Source organism: Oryzias latipes, chromosome 13, assembly GCF_053564925.1.
Source record: "Oryzias latipes strain Hd-rR chromosome 13, Olatipes_Hd-rR_3.1".
NCBI classification, from domain to species: Eukaryota; Metazoa; Chordata; class Actinopteri; order Beloniformes; family Adrianichthyidae; genus Oryzias; species Oryzias latipes.
Window position 1 is genome coordinate 4,018,233 of NC_136249.1, and position 17,896 is coordinate 4,036,128.

The window sequence follows — 17,896 nt, forward strand, 5'->3', positions numbered from 1 at the left end:
ACCCTTAGTGTGTAGCCAAGTGAATGGCTCATTAATAAGCCACTGTGTTACAAAGATGGGCTCTTGGGCTATAGAGGGGGACTTTTCCCTGAGGAAATTTGCTTAGGCTCAGGGATTTTTGTGATAAGCAAGAAAAATACTTAGGTGCACTTCATGTGTAAACAGCTCTCTGTCGTAGTCAAACTTAGCATATAGCAAATTGGTCCAAATCAAAACAAAGGAATCCATCTTTGTGTGTGAGAGGAGAGTGTCTCTTTTGCAATACAAATTCAAACAGCCATTCCTTAGCTACACCAATGTAACACAAAAGATGCATCGTCCTAAACTTCCATTTTAAGTTGACTTACCTCTACTGAAGGAAAAGTCACAAAACATGACGAGTGTTTAATGATGTTCACCAAAAATACTAACGTTGAGTGCTGTTTCAACCAAAATATACATAAAAGAGGTTTACCACCAACTATGTGAAAATAGTTTATGCTAAAAAAGCATCAAGAGGATAGGACACAGAAAACAGAGCAAACAATAAACACGAGCAACAGGGTGCAACCAGAAGCACTTTCCAATCTGATACATTTCTTTCCCAAACCTACCTATTGCATTGACAAACTACAAGTGGACAACACAAGTGGCTTGAGTAGCTCAGTTGGTAGAGCATCAGACTTTTAATCTGAGGGTCCAGGGTTCGAGTCCCTGTTCAAGTGCCACACTATGGATGTAGCAGGAAATACAGGTGCTGTGCAAGCTCTTGAATTGCTTCCTTACATTGGACAGCAGTGCTAAAACTGCTACATTTCACACCTGTTACCAGCCAGTTCTTTTGCTCTTGCAACAATGGCCTGGCCCATTCCTCTCAACTGTACCACATGAATCAATAACAGCCCATTGTCAATAAAAAAAGCTCTTTTGGAAGCCGAAATAGCTCAGCTGGGAGAGCGCTAGACTGAAGATCTAGAGGTCCTTGGTTCAATCCCGAGTTTTGGCAATCACGTACTTCTCCGTTTACATTTAATACTCAGTCACATCAATACTCGTATGTTAAATGTGTGCGATTCCCACTCTTACCATGATCTCAAAAGCTCTCATTCCTGGCATTTTCCTGGAATTTCCCATTTCCTTTATCCAACAATGCCACTTATTCACAAAATCGCTTCCAGTTTGCATATCAAATAAATACATATACACATACACACCTTTTTTAAACGCATACTTCCCACCATGCTTCCATCCACTTGCCACTGATTAGTGGCTTTCTGTTTGTGCAAAAGTGGATGAAACAGAGAGAGCAATCACATAAGTAAACGGTCCAACCCATGGCAGCTTAGTGTGTACCCTTAGTGTGTAGCCAAGTGAATGGCTCATTAATAAGCCACTGTGTTACAAAGATGGGCTCTTGGGCTATAGAGGGGGACTTTTCCCTGAGGAAATTTGCTTAGGCTCAGCGATTTTTGTGATAAGCAAGAAAAATACTTAGGTGCACTTCATGTGTAAACAGCTCTCTGTCGTAGTCAAACTTAGCCTATAGCAAATTGGTCCAAATCAAAACAAAGGAATCCATCTTTGTGTGTGAGAGGAAAGTGTCTCTTTTGCAATACAAATTCAAACAGCCATTCCTTAGCTACACCAATGTAACACAAAAGATGCATGGTCCTAAACTTCCATTTTAAGATGACTTACCTCTACTGAAGGAAAAGTCACAAAACATGACGAGTGTTTAATGATGCTCACCAAAAATACTAATGTTGAGTGCTGTTTCAACCAAAATATACGTAAAAGAGGTTTACCACCAACTATCTGAAAATAGTTTATGCTAAAAAAGCATCAAGAGGATAGGACACAGAAAACAGAGCAAACAATAAACACGAGCAACAGGGTGCAACCAGAAGCACTTTCCAATCTGATACATTTCTTTCCCAAACCTACCTATTGCATTGACAAACTACAAGTGGACAACACAAGTGGCTTGAGTAGCTCAGTTGGTAGAGCATCAGACTTTTAATCTGAGGGTTCAGGGTTCGAGTCCCTGTTCAAGTGCCACACTATGGATGTAGCAGGAAATACAGGTGCTGTGCAAGCTCTTGAATTGCTTCCTTATACTGGACAGCAGTGCTAAAACTGCTACATTTCACACCTGTTACCAGCCAGTTCTTTAGCTCTTGCAACAATGTCCTGGCCCATTCCTCTCAACTGTACCAAATGATTCAATAACAGCCCATTGTCAATAAAAAAAGGTATTTCAGAAGCCGAAATAGCTCAGCTGGGAGAGCGCTAGACTGAAGATCTAGAGGTCCTTGGTTCAATCCCGAGTTTCGGCAATCACGTACTTCTCCGTTTACATTTAATACTCAGTCACATCAATACTCGTATGTTAAATGTGTGCGATTCCCACTCTTACCATGCTCTCAAAAGCTCTCATTCCTGGCTTTTTCCTGGAATTTCCCATTTCCTTTATCCAACAATGCCACTTATTCACAAAATCGCTTCCCGTTTGCATATCAAATAAATACATATACACATACACACCTTTTTTAAACGCATACTTCCCACCATGCTTCCATCCACTTGCCACTGATTAGTGGCTTTCTGTTTGTGCAAAAGTGGATGAAACAGAGAGAGCAATCACATAAGTAAACGGTCCAACCCATGGCAGCTTAGTGTGTACCCTTAGTGTGTAGCCAAGTGAATGGCTCATTAATAAGCCACTGTGGCACAAAGATGGGCTCTTGGGCTATAGAGGGGGACTTTTCCCTGAGGAAATTTGCTTAGGCTCAGGGATTCTTGTGATAAGCAAGAAAAATACTTAGGTGCACTTCATGTGTAAACAGCTCTCTGTCGTAGTCAAACTTAGCCTATAGCAAATTGGTCCAAATCAAAACAAAGGAATCCATCTTTGTGTGTGAGAGGAGAGTGTCTCTTTTGCAATACAAATTCAAACAGCCATTCCTTAGCTACACCAATGTAACACAAAAGATGCATGGTCCTAAACTTCCATTTTAAGTTGACTTACCTCTACTGAAGGAAAAGTCACAAAACATGACGAGTGTTTAATGATGCTCACCAAAAATACTAACGTTGAGTGCTGTTTCAACCAAAATATACATAAAAGAGGTTTACCACCAACTATCTGAAAATAGTTTGTGCTAAAAAAGCATCAAGAGGATAGGACACAGAAAACAGAGCAAACAATAAACACGAGCAACAGGGTGCAACCAGAAGCACTTTCCAATCTGATACATTTCTTTCCCAAACCTACCTATTGCATTGACAAACTACAAGTGGACAACACAAGTGGCTTGAGTAGCTCAGTTGGTAGAGCATCAGACTTTTAATCTGAGGGTCCAGGGTTCGAGTCCCTGTTCAAGTGCCACACTATGGATGTAGCAGGAAATACAGGTGCTGTGCAAGCTCTTGAATTGCTTCCTTACATTGGACAGCAGTGCTAAAACTGCTACATTTAACACCTGTTACCAGCCAGTTCTTTTGCTCTTGCAACAATGTCCTGGCCCATTCCTCTCAACTGTACCACATGAATCAATAACAGCCCATTGTCAATAAAAAAAGCTCTTTTGGAAGCCGAAATAGCTCAGCTGGGAGAGCGCTAGACTGAAGATCTAGAGGTCCTTGGTTCAATCCCGAGTTTCGGCAATCACGTACTTCTCCGTTTACATTTAATACTCAGTCACATCAATACTCATATGTTAAATGTCTGTGATTCCCACTCTTACCATGCTCTCATTCCTGGCTTTTTCCTGGAATTTCCCATTTCCTTTATCCAACAATGCCACTTATTCACAAAATCGCTTCCCGTTTGCATATCAAATAAATACATATACACATACACACCTTTTTTCAAACGCATACTTCCCACCATGCTTCCATCCACTTGCCACTGATTAGTGGCTTTCTGTTTGTGCAAAAGTGGATGAAACAGAGAGAGCAATCACATAAGTAAACGGTCCAACCCATGGCAGCTTAGTGTGTACCCTTAGTGTGTAGCCAAGTGAATGGCTCATTAATAAGCCACTGTGGCACAAAGATGGGCTCTTGGGCTATAGAGGGGGACTTTTCCCCGAGGAAATTTGCTTAGGCTCAGGGATTCTTGTGATAAGCAAGAAAAATACTTAGGTGCACTTCATGTGTAAACAGCTCTCTGTCGTAGTCAAACTTAGCCTATAGCAAATTGGTCCAAATCAAAACAAAGGAATCCATCTTTGTGTGTGAGAGGAGAGTGTCTCTTTTGCAATACAAATTCAAACAGCCATTCCTTAGCTACACCAATGTAACACAAAAGATGCATGGTCCTAAACTTCCATTTTAAGTTGACTTACCTCTACTGAAGGAAAAGTCACAAAACATGACGAGTGTTTAATGATGCTCACCAAAAATACTAACGTTGAGTGCTGTTTCAACCAAAATATACATAAAAGAGGTTTACCACCAACTATGTGAAAATAGTTTATGCTAAAAAAGCATCAAGAGGATAGGACACAGAAAACAGAGCAAACAATAAACACGAGCAACAGGGTGCAACTAGAAGCACTTTCCAATCTGATACATTTCTTTCCCAAACCTACCTATTGCATTGACAAACTACAAGTGGACAACACAAGTGGCTTGAGTAGCTCAGTTGGTAGAGCATCAGACTTTTAATCTGAGGGTCCAGGGTTCGAGTCCCTGTTCAAGTGCCACACTATGGATGTAGCAGGAAATACAGGTGCTGTGCAAGCTCTTGAATTGCTTCCTTATATTGGACAGCAGTGCTAAAACTGCTACATTTCACACCTGTTACCAGCCAGTTCTTTTGCTCTTGCAACAATGTCCTGGCCCATTCCTCTCAACTGTACCAAATGATTCAATAACAGCCCATTGTCAATAAAAAAAGGTATTTCAGAAGCCGAAATAGCTCAGCTGGGAGAGCGCTAGACTGAAGATCTAGAGGTCCTTGGTTCAATCCCGAGTTTCGGCAATCACGTACTTCTCCGTTTACATTTAATACTCAGTCACATCAATACTCGTATGTTAAATGTGTGCGATTCCCACTCTTACCATGCTCTCAAAAGCTCTCATTCCTGGCTTTTTCCTGGAATTTCCCATTTCCTTTATCCAACAATGCCACTTATTCACAAAATCGCTTCCCGTTTGCATATCAAATAAATACATATACACATACACACCTTTTTTAAACGCATACTTCCCACCATGCTTCCATCCACTTGCCACTGATTAGTGGCTTTCTGTTTGTGCAAAAGTGGATGAAACAGAGAGAGCAATCACATAAGTAAACGGTCCAACCCATGGCAGCTTAGTGTGTACCCTTAGTGTGTAGCCAAGTGAATGGCTCATTAATAAGCCACTGTGGCACAAAGATGGGCTCTTGGGCTATAGAGGGGGACTTTTCCCTGAGGAAATTTGCTTAGGCTCAGGGATTCTTGTGATAAGCAAGAAAAATACTTAGGTGCACTTCATGTGTAAACAGCTCTCTGTCGTAGTCAAACTTAGCCTATAGCAAATTGGTCCAAATCAAAACAAAGGAATCCATCTTTGTGTGTGAGAGGAGAGTGTCTCTTTTGCAATACAAATTCAAACAGCCATTCCTTAGCTACACCAATGTAACACAAAAGATGCATGGTCCTAAACTTCCATTTTAAGTTGACTTACCTCTACTGAAGGAAAAGTCACAAAACATGACGAGTGTTTAATGATGCTCACCAAAAATACTAACGTTGAGTGCTGTTTCAACCAAAATATACATAAAAGAGGTTTACCACCAACTATCTGAAAATATTTTGTGCTAAAAAAGCATCAAGAGGATAGGACACAGAAAACAGAGCAAACAATAAACACGAGCAACAGGGTGCAACCAGAAGCACTTTCCAATCTGATACATTTCTTTCCCAAACCTACCTATTGCATTGACAAACTACAAGTGGACAACACAAGTGGCTTGAGTAGCTCAGTTGGTAGAGCATCAGACTTTTAATCTGAGGGTCCAGGGTTCGAGTCCCTGTTCAAGTGCCACACTATGGATGTAGCAGGAAATACAGGTGCTGTGCAAGCTCTTGAATTGCTTCCTTACATTGGACAGCAGTGCTAAAACTGCTACATTTCACACCTGTTACCAGCCAGTTCTTTTGCTCTTGCAACAATGTCCTGGCCCATTCCTCTCAACTGTACCAAATGATTCAATAACAGCCCATTGTCAATAAAAAAAGGTCTTTTGGAAGCCGAAATAGCTCAGCTGGGAGAGCGCTAGACTGAAGATCTAGAGGTCCTTGGTTCAATCCCGAGTTTCGGCAATCACGTACTTCTCCGTTTACATTTAATACTCAGTCACATCAATACTCATATGTTAAATGTCTGTGATTCCCACTCTTACCATGCTCTCATTCCTGGCTTTTTCCTGGAATGTCCCATTTCCTTTATCCAACAATGCCACTTATTCACAAAATCGCTTCCCGTTTGCATATCAAATAAATACATATACACATACACACCTATTTTAAACGCATACTTCCCACCATGCTTCCATCCACTTGCCACTGATTAGTGGCTTTCTGTTTGTGCAAAAGTGGATGAAACAGAGAGAGCAATCACATAAGTAAACGGTCCAACCCATGGCAGCTTAGTGTGTACCCTTAGTGTGTAGCCAAGTGAATGGCTCATTAATAAGCCACTGTGTTACAAAGATGGGCTCTTGGGCTATAGAGGGGGACTTTTCCCTGAGGAAATTTGCTTAGGCTCAGGGATTCTTGTGATAAGCAAGAAAAATACTTAGGTGCACTTCATGTGTAAACAGCACTCTGTCGTAGTCAAACTTAGCTTAAAGCAAATTGGTCCAAATCAAAACAAAGGAATCCATCTTTGTGTGTGAGAGGAGAGTGTCTCTTTTGCAATACAAATTCAAACAGCCATTCCTTAGCTACACCAATGTAACACAAAAGATGCATGGTCCTAAACTTCCATTTTAAGTTGACTTACCTCTACTGAAGGAAAAGTCACAAAACATGACGAGTGTTTAATGATGCTCACCAAAAATACTAACGTTGAGTGCTGTTTCAACCAAAATATACATAAAAGAGGTTTACCACCAACTATCTGAAAATAGTTTATGCTAAAAAAGCATCAAGAGGATAGGACACAGAAAACAGAGCAAACAATAAACACGAGCAACAGGGTGCAACCAGAAGCACTTTCCAATGTGATACTTTTCTTTCCCAAACCTACCTATTGCATTGACAAACTACAAGTGGACAACACAAGTGGCTTGAATAGCTCAGTTGGTAGAGCATCAGACTTTTAATCTGAGGGTCCAGGTTTCGAGTCCCTGTTCAAGTGCCACACTATGGATGTAGCAGGAAATACAGGTGCTGTGCAAGGTCTTGAATTGATTCCTTATATTGGACAGCAGTGCTAAAACTGCTACATTTCACACCTGTTACCAGCCAGTTCTTTTGCTCTTGCAACAATGTCCTGGCCCATTCCTTTCAACTGTACCAAATGATTCAATAACAGCCCATTGTCAATAAAAAAAGGTCTTTCGGAAGCCGAAATAGCTCAGCTGGGAGAGCGCTAGACTGAAGATCTAGAGGTCCTTGGTTCAATCCCGAGTTTCGGCAATCACATACTTCTCCGTTTACATTTAATACTCAGTCACATCAATACTCGTATGTTAAATGTGTGCGATTCCCACTCTTACCATGCTCTCAAAAGCTCTCATTCCTGGATTTTCCCATTTCCTTTATCCAACAATGCCACTTATTCACAAAATCGCTTCCCGTTTGCATATCAAATAAATACATATACACATACACACCTTTTTTAAACGCATACTTCCCACCATGCTTCCATCCACTTGCCACTGATTAGTGGCTTTCTGTTTGTGCAAAAGTGGATGAAACAGAGAGAGCAATCACATAAGTAAACGGTCCAACCCATGGCAGCTTAGTGTGTACCCTTAGTGTGTAGCCAAGTGAATGGCTCATTAATAAGCCACTGTGTTACAAAGATGGGCTCTTGGGCTATAGAGGGGGACTTTTCCCTGAGGAAATTTGCTTAGGCTCAGGGATTCTTGTGATAAGCAAGAAAAATACTTAGGTGCACTTCATGTGTAAACAGCACTCTGTCGTAGTCAAACTTAGCTTAAAGCAAATTGGTCCAAATCATAACAAAGGAATCCATCTTTGTGTGTGAGAGGAGAGTGTCTCTTTTGCAATACAAATTCAAACAGCCATTCCTTAGCTACACCAATGTAACACAAAAGATGCATGGTCCTAAACTTCCATTTTAAGTTGACTTACCTCTACTGAAGGAAAAGTCACAAAACATGACGAGTGTTTAATGATGCTCACCAAAAATACTAACGTTGAGTGCTGTTTCAACCAAAATATACATAAAAGAGGTTTACCACCAACTATCTGAAAATAGTTTATGCTAAAAAAGCATCAAGAGGATAGGACACAGAAAACAGAGCAAACAATAAACACGAGCAACAGGGTGCAACCAGAAGCACTTTCCAATGTGATACTTTTCTTTCCCAAACCTACCTATTGCATTGACAAACTACAAGTGGACAACACAAGTGGCTTGAATAGCTCAGTTGGTAGAGCATCAGACTTTTAATCTGAGGGTCCAGGTTTCGAGTCCCTGTTCAAGTGCCACACTATGGATGTAGCAGGAAATACAGGTGCTGTGCAAGGTCTTGAATTGATTCCTTATATTGGACAGCAGTGCTAAAACTGCTACATTTCACACCTGTTACCAGCCAGTTCTTTTGCTCTTGCAACAATGTCCTGGCCCATTCCTCTCAACTGTACCAAATGATTCAATAACAGCCCATTGTCAATAAAAAAAGGTCTTTTGGAAGCCGAAATAGCTCAGCTGGGAGAGCGCTAGACTGAAGATCTAGAGGTCCTTGGTTCAATCCCGAGTTTCGGCAATCACGTACTTCTCCGTTTACATTTAATACTCAGTCACATCAATACTCGTATGTTAAATGTCTGTGATTCCCACTCTTACCATGCTCTCATTCCTGGCTTTTTCCTGGAATTTCCCATTTCCTTTATCCAACAATGCCACTTATTCACAAAATCGCTTCCCGTTTGCATATCAAATAAATACATATACACATACACACCTTTTTTAAACGCATACTTCCCACCATGCTTCCATCCACTTGCCACTGATTAGTGGCTTTCTGTTTGTGCAAAAGTGGATGAAACAGAGAGAGCAATCACATAAGTAAACGGTCCAACCCATGGCAGCTTAGTGTGTACCCTTAGTGTGTAGCCAAGTGAATGGCTCATTAATAAGCCACTGTGTAACAAAGATGGGCTCTTGGGCTATAGAGGGGGACTTTTCCCTGAGGAAATTTGCTTAGGCTCAGGGATTCTTGTGATAAGCAAGAAAAATACTTAGGTGCACTTCATGTGTAAACAGCTCTCTGTCGTAGTCAAACTTAGCCTATAGCAAATTGGTCCAAATCAAAACAAAGGAATCCATCTTTGTGTGTGAGAGGAGAGTGTCTCTTTTGCAATACAAATTCAAACAGCCTTTCCTTAGCTACACCAATGTAACACAAAAGATGCATGGTCCTAAACTTCCATTGTAAGTTGACTTACCTTTACTGAAGGAAAAGTCACAAAATATGACGAGTGTTTAACACTAGAACGCCCAGGATTTTTCACTCCCCCTGCAGCGTCCAGAGCACAGCCAAATGGCTGGGTGGCTCAAAATGACTAATTCAACAGCCTACAATTAGCCACCATTCATTTGTAAATGCAGCACTAACTACCTGATCATCTGGATGAAGACATTTCAGTGTCCTAGGTAACCTCATTCTTTGCTCAGATCAGGGTGGGGGAGGTTTTCTGCTTCAAAAGAGCCTCCAAGCTCTGAGAAACTTTGACTCCCAGTTTGTCAACTGAGAAACAAAGATGCCTAAACTTTATAACACTGAGCAGACATTGAAAATGATCCTGGAGCAAGTCAACCCATGCGACTCGGAAGGAGAAGAGATAGTCCTTCAGCTGGACTCAGACTCTGATACAACTTCTGGTAAGATTTCATAAATATCATGTTTTAATTTGCTGATTGTAGCAGTTTTCTATCCATTTATCTTTTTTGCCTGCTTATCCTGGTCAGGATCACAGGGGTTTGCTGAGGCACATCCCAGCTAGTCACAGGCAATTGGGCAGGGGTACACCCTGGAAGGGTCACCAGTCCATTGCAGGGCCACATAGATAGACAAACAACCAACCAGTTAGACTCACATACACACCTAGAAGAAATTTAGAGTCATCATTTAATTTAACCACACTTTTCTTGGACTGGGGGAGGAAGCCGGAGCACATGAAGAGAACACACACAAACACGTACAGAACGTGCCATCTTCACACAGAAAGGCTCCTGCAGAGAACTAAGAACTTTTCTGTTGTGAGCCAATTGTGCTGACCATCAAAACAGTGCTGCCTATGGCAGTTGTGTTTTTGGAAAAGATGCAATAGGAGGCAAAGGGGCCATATTTGACATGTTTTAGAATTTGAAGTTTGAACTAGATTTCAACTAAAAAGAATACAATTTTAAAATAAACAGGTGAAACAACATATATCTTTACATTGCTTAAGGATTTCATTGCTCACATCATAAATCTGATCACAGATGAGGAGATTTCACCGCCACCAGAAAAGAGAGGACGACTGGAGACACACACTGCGCCGACAGAGGTGGCAAAAGATGGCACAATATGGCATGAACAACAGGTTGGAAGGCCTCTCCATCACAGCCCAGTTGAAGGTTACACTGCTGAGGGAGAGCCAACTGCTTCAGTCCGAAGTACGGTTTTGTCTCGCTTACAGAGTTTCCTGTGTTTCCTCACTCTGGACATGCTTCGGACTATTCGGGACTGTACTGTTCAGCGTGGACGTCAGACTGAAGACGACAGTTGGTTCATGGCCCTCCCTGAACTAATGGGATTTATTGCCATCCTCCTTGTGCGGGGGGTGATCAAACTTCCATCAATGCACGATGCATGGTCAACGAAAATGGGAAATCCACTGATCTCCAAAATTATGCCCAGAAACCGCTTTAAAGATATCATGCGGCATTTACGCTTTGATTACAAGGGCACGCGCATGGAACGAGTTGGGACTGACAAGTTTGCTGCAATCTCAAATGTTTGGGGGTCTTTTGTGGCCAACTGCATCAAATCATTCAACCCAGGCAGGTATATCACCATCGACGAGCAGCTTTTTCCTACAAAGACACGCTGCTGTTTCCTTCAGTACATTGCAACAAAACCCGACAAGTTTGGCATCAAGTTCTGGGTGTCATGCGACTTGAAATCAAAGTATGTGTGCAATATTATTCCATATCTTGGCAAAGACCCTAGTCGTCCGATGAGGGAAAGACTATCAGAAAATGTGGTGATGAAACTCATGGAACCGTTTTTGGACAAAGGTAGAAGTGTTACCACAGACAACTTCTTTACCTCTGTGTCACTTGCACGCCAACTGCTCAGCCGGAAGACCACCCTCCTTGGCACAGTGAACAAGATTCGTCGGGAGCTTCCAGAGTCAGTCAAAAAGCCTTTGGACCGCAATGAATTCAGTACTCAGGTAAGATGCATATGGGTTTTATATTGTGCTTGGATATTTAGCTTTTTTTTGTGTTAAACGCTAAAGTGTAATCAGGGTATGTGTAAAAGTGAAATCATAATAACTTTTTATCTCATTATTCATCAGGTGTTTTCAACCTCTGGAGCCACACTGACGGTTTATGCGCCCAAACGGAAGAAGACTGTATGCATTCTCAGTAGTATGCACAGTGTAGTTGAGACTGGGGATAACAAGAAAAAAAAGCCAAACACAATCACCGACTACAACAGTATGAAATGTGGTGTGGATGTAATGGACCAGATGGTGCGAGAGTACAGTGTAAACTCAGGAACACGGCGGTGGCCAGTCGGTGTGTTTTACAATATGATTGACATCGCAGCACTGAATGCGTATGTGTTGTATCAGGCATGCACTGGGGTAAAGGAGAGGCGAGTGGACTTCCTGGTGGAGCTTGCAAGCGAGCTTGCACAGGGACATATGGGAGCTGAGACGGCGAAAAAGGACAACCATCTTCGGCAACAACCTCTCACACCTTGCAAAGGGAAAAGGGCAATGTGCCAGGTGAACTGTCGGTGCAAGAGTAATCATGCCACAGCGCGATGTGTTGATTGCTACAAGTACACCTGTGGCAAATGCAGAATGGAGATTGCGTGGCAATGCCAAGTATGTGCAGACAGTGTAATGTAGCGGGTTGAATATATCACTTTGACCACATGAGGCACGGATTTGTTTGCTTGTATATGTCAGATTTATGTCTGTAGATTTGTGCATGGACAATAAATCTCAGCCAAAAAAGAAAAACAAAACAGTGTTGACCTCTTACTAGAAGTGATAGAAGTGAGGAGAAATAATGAAAAACTTGCCCAGCCACTTGGCTTGTCCCTTTTGCACGTCAAAAGAACAGCCTAATGGCTGTGCTCTTCATGTGCAAACTATGTAGAAGGCTGCTCTTTGGGCATGCAAATTTGAACTAATCCAGCCACTTGGCTTACCCTTGGACATTGTAGGTAGAAAAGCCAAATGGCTGCCCTACGGGCGTTCTAGTGTTAATGATGCTCACCAAAAATACTAACGTTGAGTGCTGTTTCAACCAAAATATACATAAAAGAGGTTTACCACCAACTATCTGAAAATAGTTTATGCTAAAAAAGCATCAAGAGGATAGGACACAGAAAACAGAGCAAACAATAAACACGAGCAACAGGGTGCAACCAGAAGCACTTTCCAATGTGATACATTTCTTTCCCAAACCTACCTATTGCATTGACAAACTACAAGTGGACAACACAAGTGGCTTGAGTAGCTCAGTTGGTAGAGCATCAGACTTTTAATCTGAGGGTCCAGGGTTCGAGTCCCTGTTCAAGTGCCACACTATGGATGTAGCAGGAAATACAGGTGCTGTGCAAGCTCTTGAATTGATTCCTTATATTGGACAGCAGTGCTAAAACTGCTACATTTCACACCTGTTACCAGCCAGTTCTTTTGCTCTTGCAACAATGTCCTGGCCCATTCCTCTCAACTGTACCAAATGATTCAATAACAGCCCATTGTCAATAAAAAAAGGTCTTTTGGAAGCCGAAATAGCTCAGCTGGGAGAGCGCTAGACTGAAGATCTAGAGGTCCTTGGTTCAATCCCGAGTTTCGGCAATCACGTACTTCTCCGTTTACATTTAATACTCAGTCACATCAATACTCGTATGTTAAATGTGTGCGATTCCCACTCTTACCATGCTCTCATTCCTGGCTTTTTCCTGGAATTTCCCATTTCCTTTATCCAACAATGCCACTTATTCACAAAATCGCTTCCCGTTTGCATATCAAATAAATACATATACACATACACACCTTTTTTAAACGCATACTTCCCACCATGCTTCCATCCACTTGCCACTGATTAGTGGCTTTCTGTTTGTGCAAAAGTGGATGAAACAGAGAGCAATCACATAAGTAAACGGTCCAACCCATGGCAGCTTAGTGTGTACCCTTAGTGTGTAGCCAAGTGAATGGCTCATTAATAAGCCACTGTGTTACAAAGATGGGCTCTTGGGCTATAGAGGGGGACTTTTCCCTGAGGAAATTTGCTTAGGCTCAGGGATTCTTGTGATAAGCAAGAAAAATACTTAGGTGCACTTCATGTGTAAACAGCTCTCTGTCGTAGTCAAACTTAGCTTATAGCAAATTGGTCCAAATCAAAACAAAGGAATCCATCTTTGTGTGTGAGAGGAGAGTGTCTCTTTTGCAATACAAATTCAAACAGCCATTCCTTAGCTACACCAATGTAACACAAAAGATGCATGGTCCTAAACTTCCATTTTACGTTGACTTACCTCTACTGAATGAAAAGTCACAAAACATGACGAGTGTTTAATGATGCTCACCAAAAATACTAACGTTGAGTGCTGTTTCAACCAAAATATACGTAAAAGAGGTTTACCACCAACTATCTGAAAATAGTTTATGCTAAAAAAGCATCAAGAGGATAGGACACAGAAAACAGAGCAAACAATAAACACGAGCAACAGGGTGCAACCAGAAGCACTTTCCAATCTGATACATTTCTTTCCCAAACCTACCTATTGCATTGACAAACTACAAGTGGACAACACAAGTGGCTTGAGTAGCTCAGTTGGTAGAGCATCAGACTTTTAATCTGAGGGTCCAGGGTTCGAGTCCCTGTTCAAGTGCCACACTATGGATGTAGCAGGAAATACAGGTGCTGTGCAAGCTCTTGAATTGATTCCTTATATTGGACAGCAGTGCTAAAACTGCTACATTTCACACCTGTTACCAGCCAGTTCTTTTGCTCTTGCAACAATGTCCTGGCCCATTCCTCTCAACTGTACCAAATGATTCAATAACAGCCCATTGTCAATAAAAAAAGCTCGTTGGGAAGCCGAAATAGCTCAGCTGGGAGAGCGCTACACTGAAGATCTAGAGGTCCTTGGTTCAATCCCGAGTTTCGGCAATCACGTACTTCTCCGTTTACATTTAATACTCAGTCACATCAATACTCGTATGTTAAATGTGTGCGATTCCCACTCTTACCATGCTCTCAAAAGCTCTCATTCCTTGCTTTTTCCTGGAATTTCCCATTTCCTTTATCCAACAATGCCACTTATTCACAAAATCGCATCCCGTTTGCATATCAAAAAAATACATATACACATACAAACCTTTTTTAAACGCATACTTCCCACCATGCTTCCATCCACTTGCCACTGATTAGTGGCTTTCTGTTTGTGCAAAAGTGGATGAAACAGAGAGAGCAATCACATAAGTAAACGGTCCAACCCATGGCAGCTTAGTGTGTACCCTTAGTGTGTAGCCAAGTGAATGGCTCATTAATAAGCCACTGTGTTTCAAAGATGGGCTCTTGGGCTATAGAGGGGGACTTTTCCCTGAGGAAATTTGCTTAGGCTCAGGGATTCTTGTGATAAGCAAGAAAAATACTTAGGTGCACTTCATGTGTAAACAGCTCTCTGTCGTAGTCAAACTTAGCTTATAGCAAATTGGTCCAAATCAAAACAAAGGAATCCATCTTTGTGTGTGAGAGGAGAGTGTCTCTTTTGCAATACAAATTCAAACAGCCATTCCTTAGCTACACCAATGTAACACAAAAGATGCATGGTCCTAAACTTCCATTTTAAGTTGACTTACCTCTACTGAAGGAAAAGTCACAAAACATGACGAGTGTTTAATGATGCTCACCAAAAATACTAACGTTGAGTGCTGTTTCAACCAAAATATACGTAAAAGAGGTTTACCATCAACTATCTGAAAATAGTTTATGCTAAAAAAGCATCAAGAGGATAGGACACAGAAAACAGAGCAAACAATAAACACGAGCAACAGGGTGCAACCAGAAGCACTTTCCAATGTGATACATTTCTTTCCCAAACCTACCTATTGCATTGACAAACTACAAGTGGACAACACAAGTGGCTTGAGTAGCTCAGTTGGTAGAGCATCATACTTTTAATCTGAGGGTCCAGGGTTCGAGTCCCTGTTCAAGTGGCACACTATGGATGTAGCAGGAAATACAGGTGCTGTGCAAGCTCTTGAATTGATTCCTTATATTGGACAGCAGTGCTAAAACTGCTAGATTTCACACCTGTTACCAGCCAGTTCTTTTGCTCTTGCAACAATGTCCTGGCCCATTCCTCTCAACTGTATCAAATGATTCAATAACAGCCCATTGTCAATAAAAAAAGCTCGTTGGGAAGCCGAAATAGCTCAGCTGGGAGAGCGCTACACTGAAGATCTAGAGGTCCTTGGTTCAATCCCGAGTTTCGGCAATCACGTACTTCTCCGTTTACATTTAATACTCAGTCACATCAATACTCGTATGTTAAATGTGTGCGATTCCCACTCTTACCATGCTCTCATTCCTGGCTTTTTCCTGGAATTTCCCATTTCCTTTATCCAACAATGCCACTTATTCACAAAATCGCTTCCCGTTTGCATATCAAATAAATACATATACACATACACACCTTTTTTAAACGCATACTTCCCACCATGCTTCCATCCACTTGCCACTGAATAGTGGCTTTCTGTTTGTGCAAAAGTGGATGAAACAGAGAGAGCAATCACATAAGTAAACGGTCCAACCCATGGCAGCTTAGTGTGTACCCTTAGTGTGTAGCCAAGTGAATGGCTCATTAATAAGCCACTGTGTTACAAAGATGGGCTCTTGGGCTATAGAGGGGGACTTTTCCCTGAGGAAATTTGCTTAAGCTCAGGGATTTTTGTGATAAGCAAGAAAAATACTTAGGTGCACTTCATGTGTAAACAGCTCTCTGTCGTAGTCAAACTTAGCCTATAGCAAATTGGTCCAAATCAAAACAAAGGAATACATCTTTGTGTGTGAGAGGAAAGTGTCTCTTTTGCAATACAAATTCAAACAGCCATTCCTTAGCTACACCAATGTAACACAAAAGATGCATGGTCCTGAACTTCCATTTTAAGTTGACTTACCTCTACTGAAGGAAAAGTCACAAAACATGACGAGTGTTTAATGATGCTCACCAAAAATACTAACGTTGAGTGCTGTTTCAACCAAAATATACGTAAAAGAGGTTTACCACCAACTATCTGAAAATAGTTTATGCTAAAAAAGCATCAAGAGGATAGGACACAGAAAACAGAGCAAACAATAAACACGAGCAACAGGGTGCAACCAGAAGCACTTTCCAATCTGATACATTTCTTTCCCAAACCTACCTATTGCATTGACAAACTACAAGTGGACAACACAAGTGGCTTGAGTAGCTCAGTTGGTAGAGCATCAGACTTTTAATCTGAGGGTCCAGGGTTCGAGTCCCTGTTCAAGTGCCACACTATGGATGTAGCAGGAAATACAGGTGCTGTGCAAGCTCTTGAATTGAATCCTTATATTGGACAGCAGTGCTAAAACTGCTACATTTCACACCTGTTACCAGCCAGTTCTTTTGCTCTTGCAACAATGTCCTGGCCCATTCCTCTCAACTGTACCAAATGATTCAATAACAGCCCATTGTCAATAAAAAAAGGTCTTTTGGAAGCCGAAATAGCTCAGCTGGGAGAGCGCTAGACTGAAGATCTAGAGGTCCTTGGTTCAATCCCGAGTTTCGGCAATCACGTACTTCTCCGTTTACATTTAATACTCAGTCACATCAATACTCGTATGTTAAATGTGTGCGATTCCCACTCTTACCATGCTCTCAAAAGCTCATTCCTGGAATTTCCCATTTCCTTTATCCAACAATGCCACTTATTCACAAAATCGCTTCCCGTTTGCATATCAAATAAATACATATACACATACACACCTTTTTTAAACGCATACTTCCCACCATGCTTCCATCCACTTGCCACTGATTAGTGGCTTTCTGTTTGTGCAAAAGTGGATGAAACAGAGAGAGCAATCACATAAGTAAACGGTCCAACCCATGGGAGCTTAGTGTGTACCCTTAGTGTGTAGCCAAGTGAATGGCTCATTAATAAGCCACTGTGTAACAAAGATGGGCTCTTGGGCTATAGAGGGGGACTTTTCCCTGAGGAAATTTGCTTAGGCTCAGGGATTCTTGTGATAAGCAAGAAAAATACTTAGGTGCACTTCATGTGTAAACAGCTCTCTGTCGTAGTCAAACTTAGCCTATAGCAAATTGGTCCAAATCAAAACAAAGGAATCCATCTTTGTGTGTGAGAGGAGAGTGTCTCTTTTGCAATACAAATTCAAACAGCCATTCCTTAGCTACACCAATGTAACACAAAAGATGCATGGTCCTAAACTTCCATTGTAA

General features: G+C 41.5%; 19 non-coding genes across 19 annotated transcripts; all 19 read left to right on the top strand.

The window, feature by feature from the left end:
- Positions 1-631: 631 nt before the first annotated feature.
- On the top strand, positions 632-704 carry trnak-uuu (transfer RNA lysine (anticodon UUU)). The gene has a single exon. It is a non-coding gene; the product is annotated as a tRNA-Lys (tRNA).
- Positions 705-912: 208 nt separating this feature from the next.
- trnaf-gaa (transfer RNA phenylalanine (anticodon GAA)) lies at positions 913-985 on the top strand. Its single transcript has one exon. It is a non-coding gene; the product is annotated as a tRNA-Phe (tRNA).
- Positions 986-1,961: 976 nt separating this feature from the next.
- On the top strand, positions 1,962-2,034 carry trnak-uuu (transfer RNA lysine (anticodon UUU)). Its single transcript has one exon. It is a non-coding gene; the product is annotated as a tRNA-Lys (tRNA).
- Positions 2,035-2,242: 208 nt separating this feature from the next.
- On the top strand, positions 2,243-2,315 carry trnaf-gaa (transfer RNA phenylalanine (anticodon GAA)). The gene has a single exon. It is a non-coding gene; the product is annotated as a tRNA-Phe (tRNA).
- A 976-nt stretch (positions 2,316-3,291) lies between these two features.
- Positions 3,292-3,364, top strand: trnak-uuu (transfer RNA lysine (anticodon UUU)). The gene has a single exon. It is a non-coding gene; the product is annotated as a tRNA-Lys (tRNA).
- Positions 3,365-3,572: 208 nt separating this feature from the next.
- Positions 3,573-3,645, top strand: trnaf-gaa (transfer RNA phenylalanine (anticodon GAA)). The gene has a single exon. It is a non-coding gene; the product is annotated as a tRNA-Phe (tRNA).
- A 967-nt stretch (positions 3,646-4,612) lies between these two features.
- trnak-uuu (transfer RNA lysine (anticodon UUU)) lies at positions 4,613-4,685 on the top strand. The gene has a single exon. It is a non-coding gene; the product is annotated as a tRNA-Lys (tRNA).
- A 208-nt stretch (positions 4,686-4,893) lies between these two features.
- On the top strand, positions 4,894-4,966 carry trnaf-gaa (transfer RNA phenylalanine (anticodon GAA)). The gene has a single exon. It is a non-coding gene; the product is annotated as a tRNA-Phe (tRNA).
- Positions 4,967-5,942: 976 nt separating this feature from the next.
- Positions 5,943-6,015, top strand: trnak-uuu (transfer RNA lysine (anticodon UUU)). Its single transcript has one exon. It is a non-coding gene; the product is annotated as a tRNA-Lys (tRNA).
- A 208-nt stretch (positions 6,016-6,223) lies between these two features.
- On the top strand, positions 6,224-6,296 carry trnaf-gaa (transfer RNA phenylalanine (anticodon GAA)). Its single transcript has one exon. It is a non-coding gene; the product is annotated as a tRNA-Phe (tRNA).
- Positions 6,297-7,262: 966 nt separating this feature from the next.
- On the top strand, positions 7,263-7,335 carry trnak-uuu (transfer RNA lysine (anticodon UUU)). Its single transcript has one exon. It is a non-coding gene; the product is annotated as a tRNA-Lys (tRNA).
- Positions 7,336-7,543: 208 nt separating this feature from the next.
- On the top strand, positions 7,544-7,616 carry trnaf-gaa (transfer RNA phenylalanine (anticodon GAA)). Its single transcript has one exon. It is a non-coding gene; the product is annotated as a tRNA-Phe (tRNA).
- A 965-nt stretch (positions 7,617-8,581) lies between these two features.
- Positions 8,582-8,654, top strand: trnak-uuu (transfer RNA lysine (anticodon UUU)). The gene has a single exon. It is a non-coding gene; the product is annotated as a tRNA-Lys (tRNA).
- Positions 8,655-8,862: 208 nt separating this feature from the next.
- Positions 8,863-8,935, top strand: trnaf-gaa (transfer RNA phenylalanine (anticodon GAA)). The gene has a single exon. It is a non-coding gene; the product is annotated as a tRNA-Phe (tRNA).
- Positions 8,936-12,905: 3,970 nt separating this feature from the next.
- On the top strand, positions 12,906-12,978 carry trnak-uuu (transfer RNA lysine (anticodon UUU)). Its single transcript has one exon. It is a non-coding gene; the product is annotated as a tRNA-Lys (tRNA).
- A 208-nt stretch (positions 12,979-13,186) lies between these two features.
- On the top strand, positions 13,187-13,259 carry trnaf-gaa (transfer RNA phenylalanine (anticodon GAA)). Its single transcript has one exon. It is a non-coding gene; the product is annotated as a tRNA-Phe (tRNA).
- A 964-nt stretch (positions 13,260-14,223) lies between these two features.
- On the top strand, positions 14,224-14,296 carry trnak-uuu (transfer RNA lysine (anticodon UUU)). Its single transcript has one exon. It is a non-coding gene; the product is annotated as a tRNA-Lys (tRNA).
- A 2,577-nt stretch (positions 14,297-16,873) lies between these two features.
- Positions 16,874-16,946, top strand: trnak-uuu (transfer RNA lysine (anticodon UUU)). Its single transcript has one exon. It is a non-coding gene; the product is annotated as a tRNA-Lys (tRNA).
- Positions 16,947-17,154: 208 nt separating this feature from the next.
- Positions 17,155-17,227, top strand: trnaf-gaa (transfer RNA phenylalanine (anticodon GAA)). Its single transcript has one exon. It is a non-coding gene; the product is annotated as a tRNA-Phe (tRNA).
- The last annotated feature ends 669 nt before the right edge of the window (positions 17,228-17,896 follow it).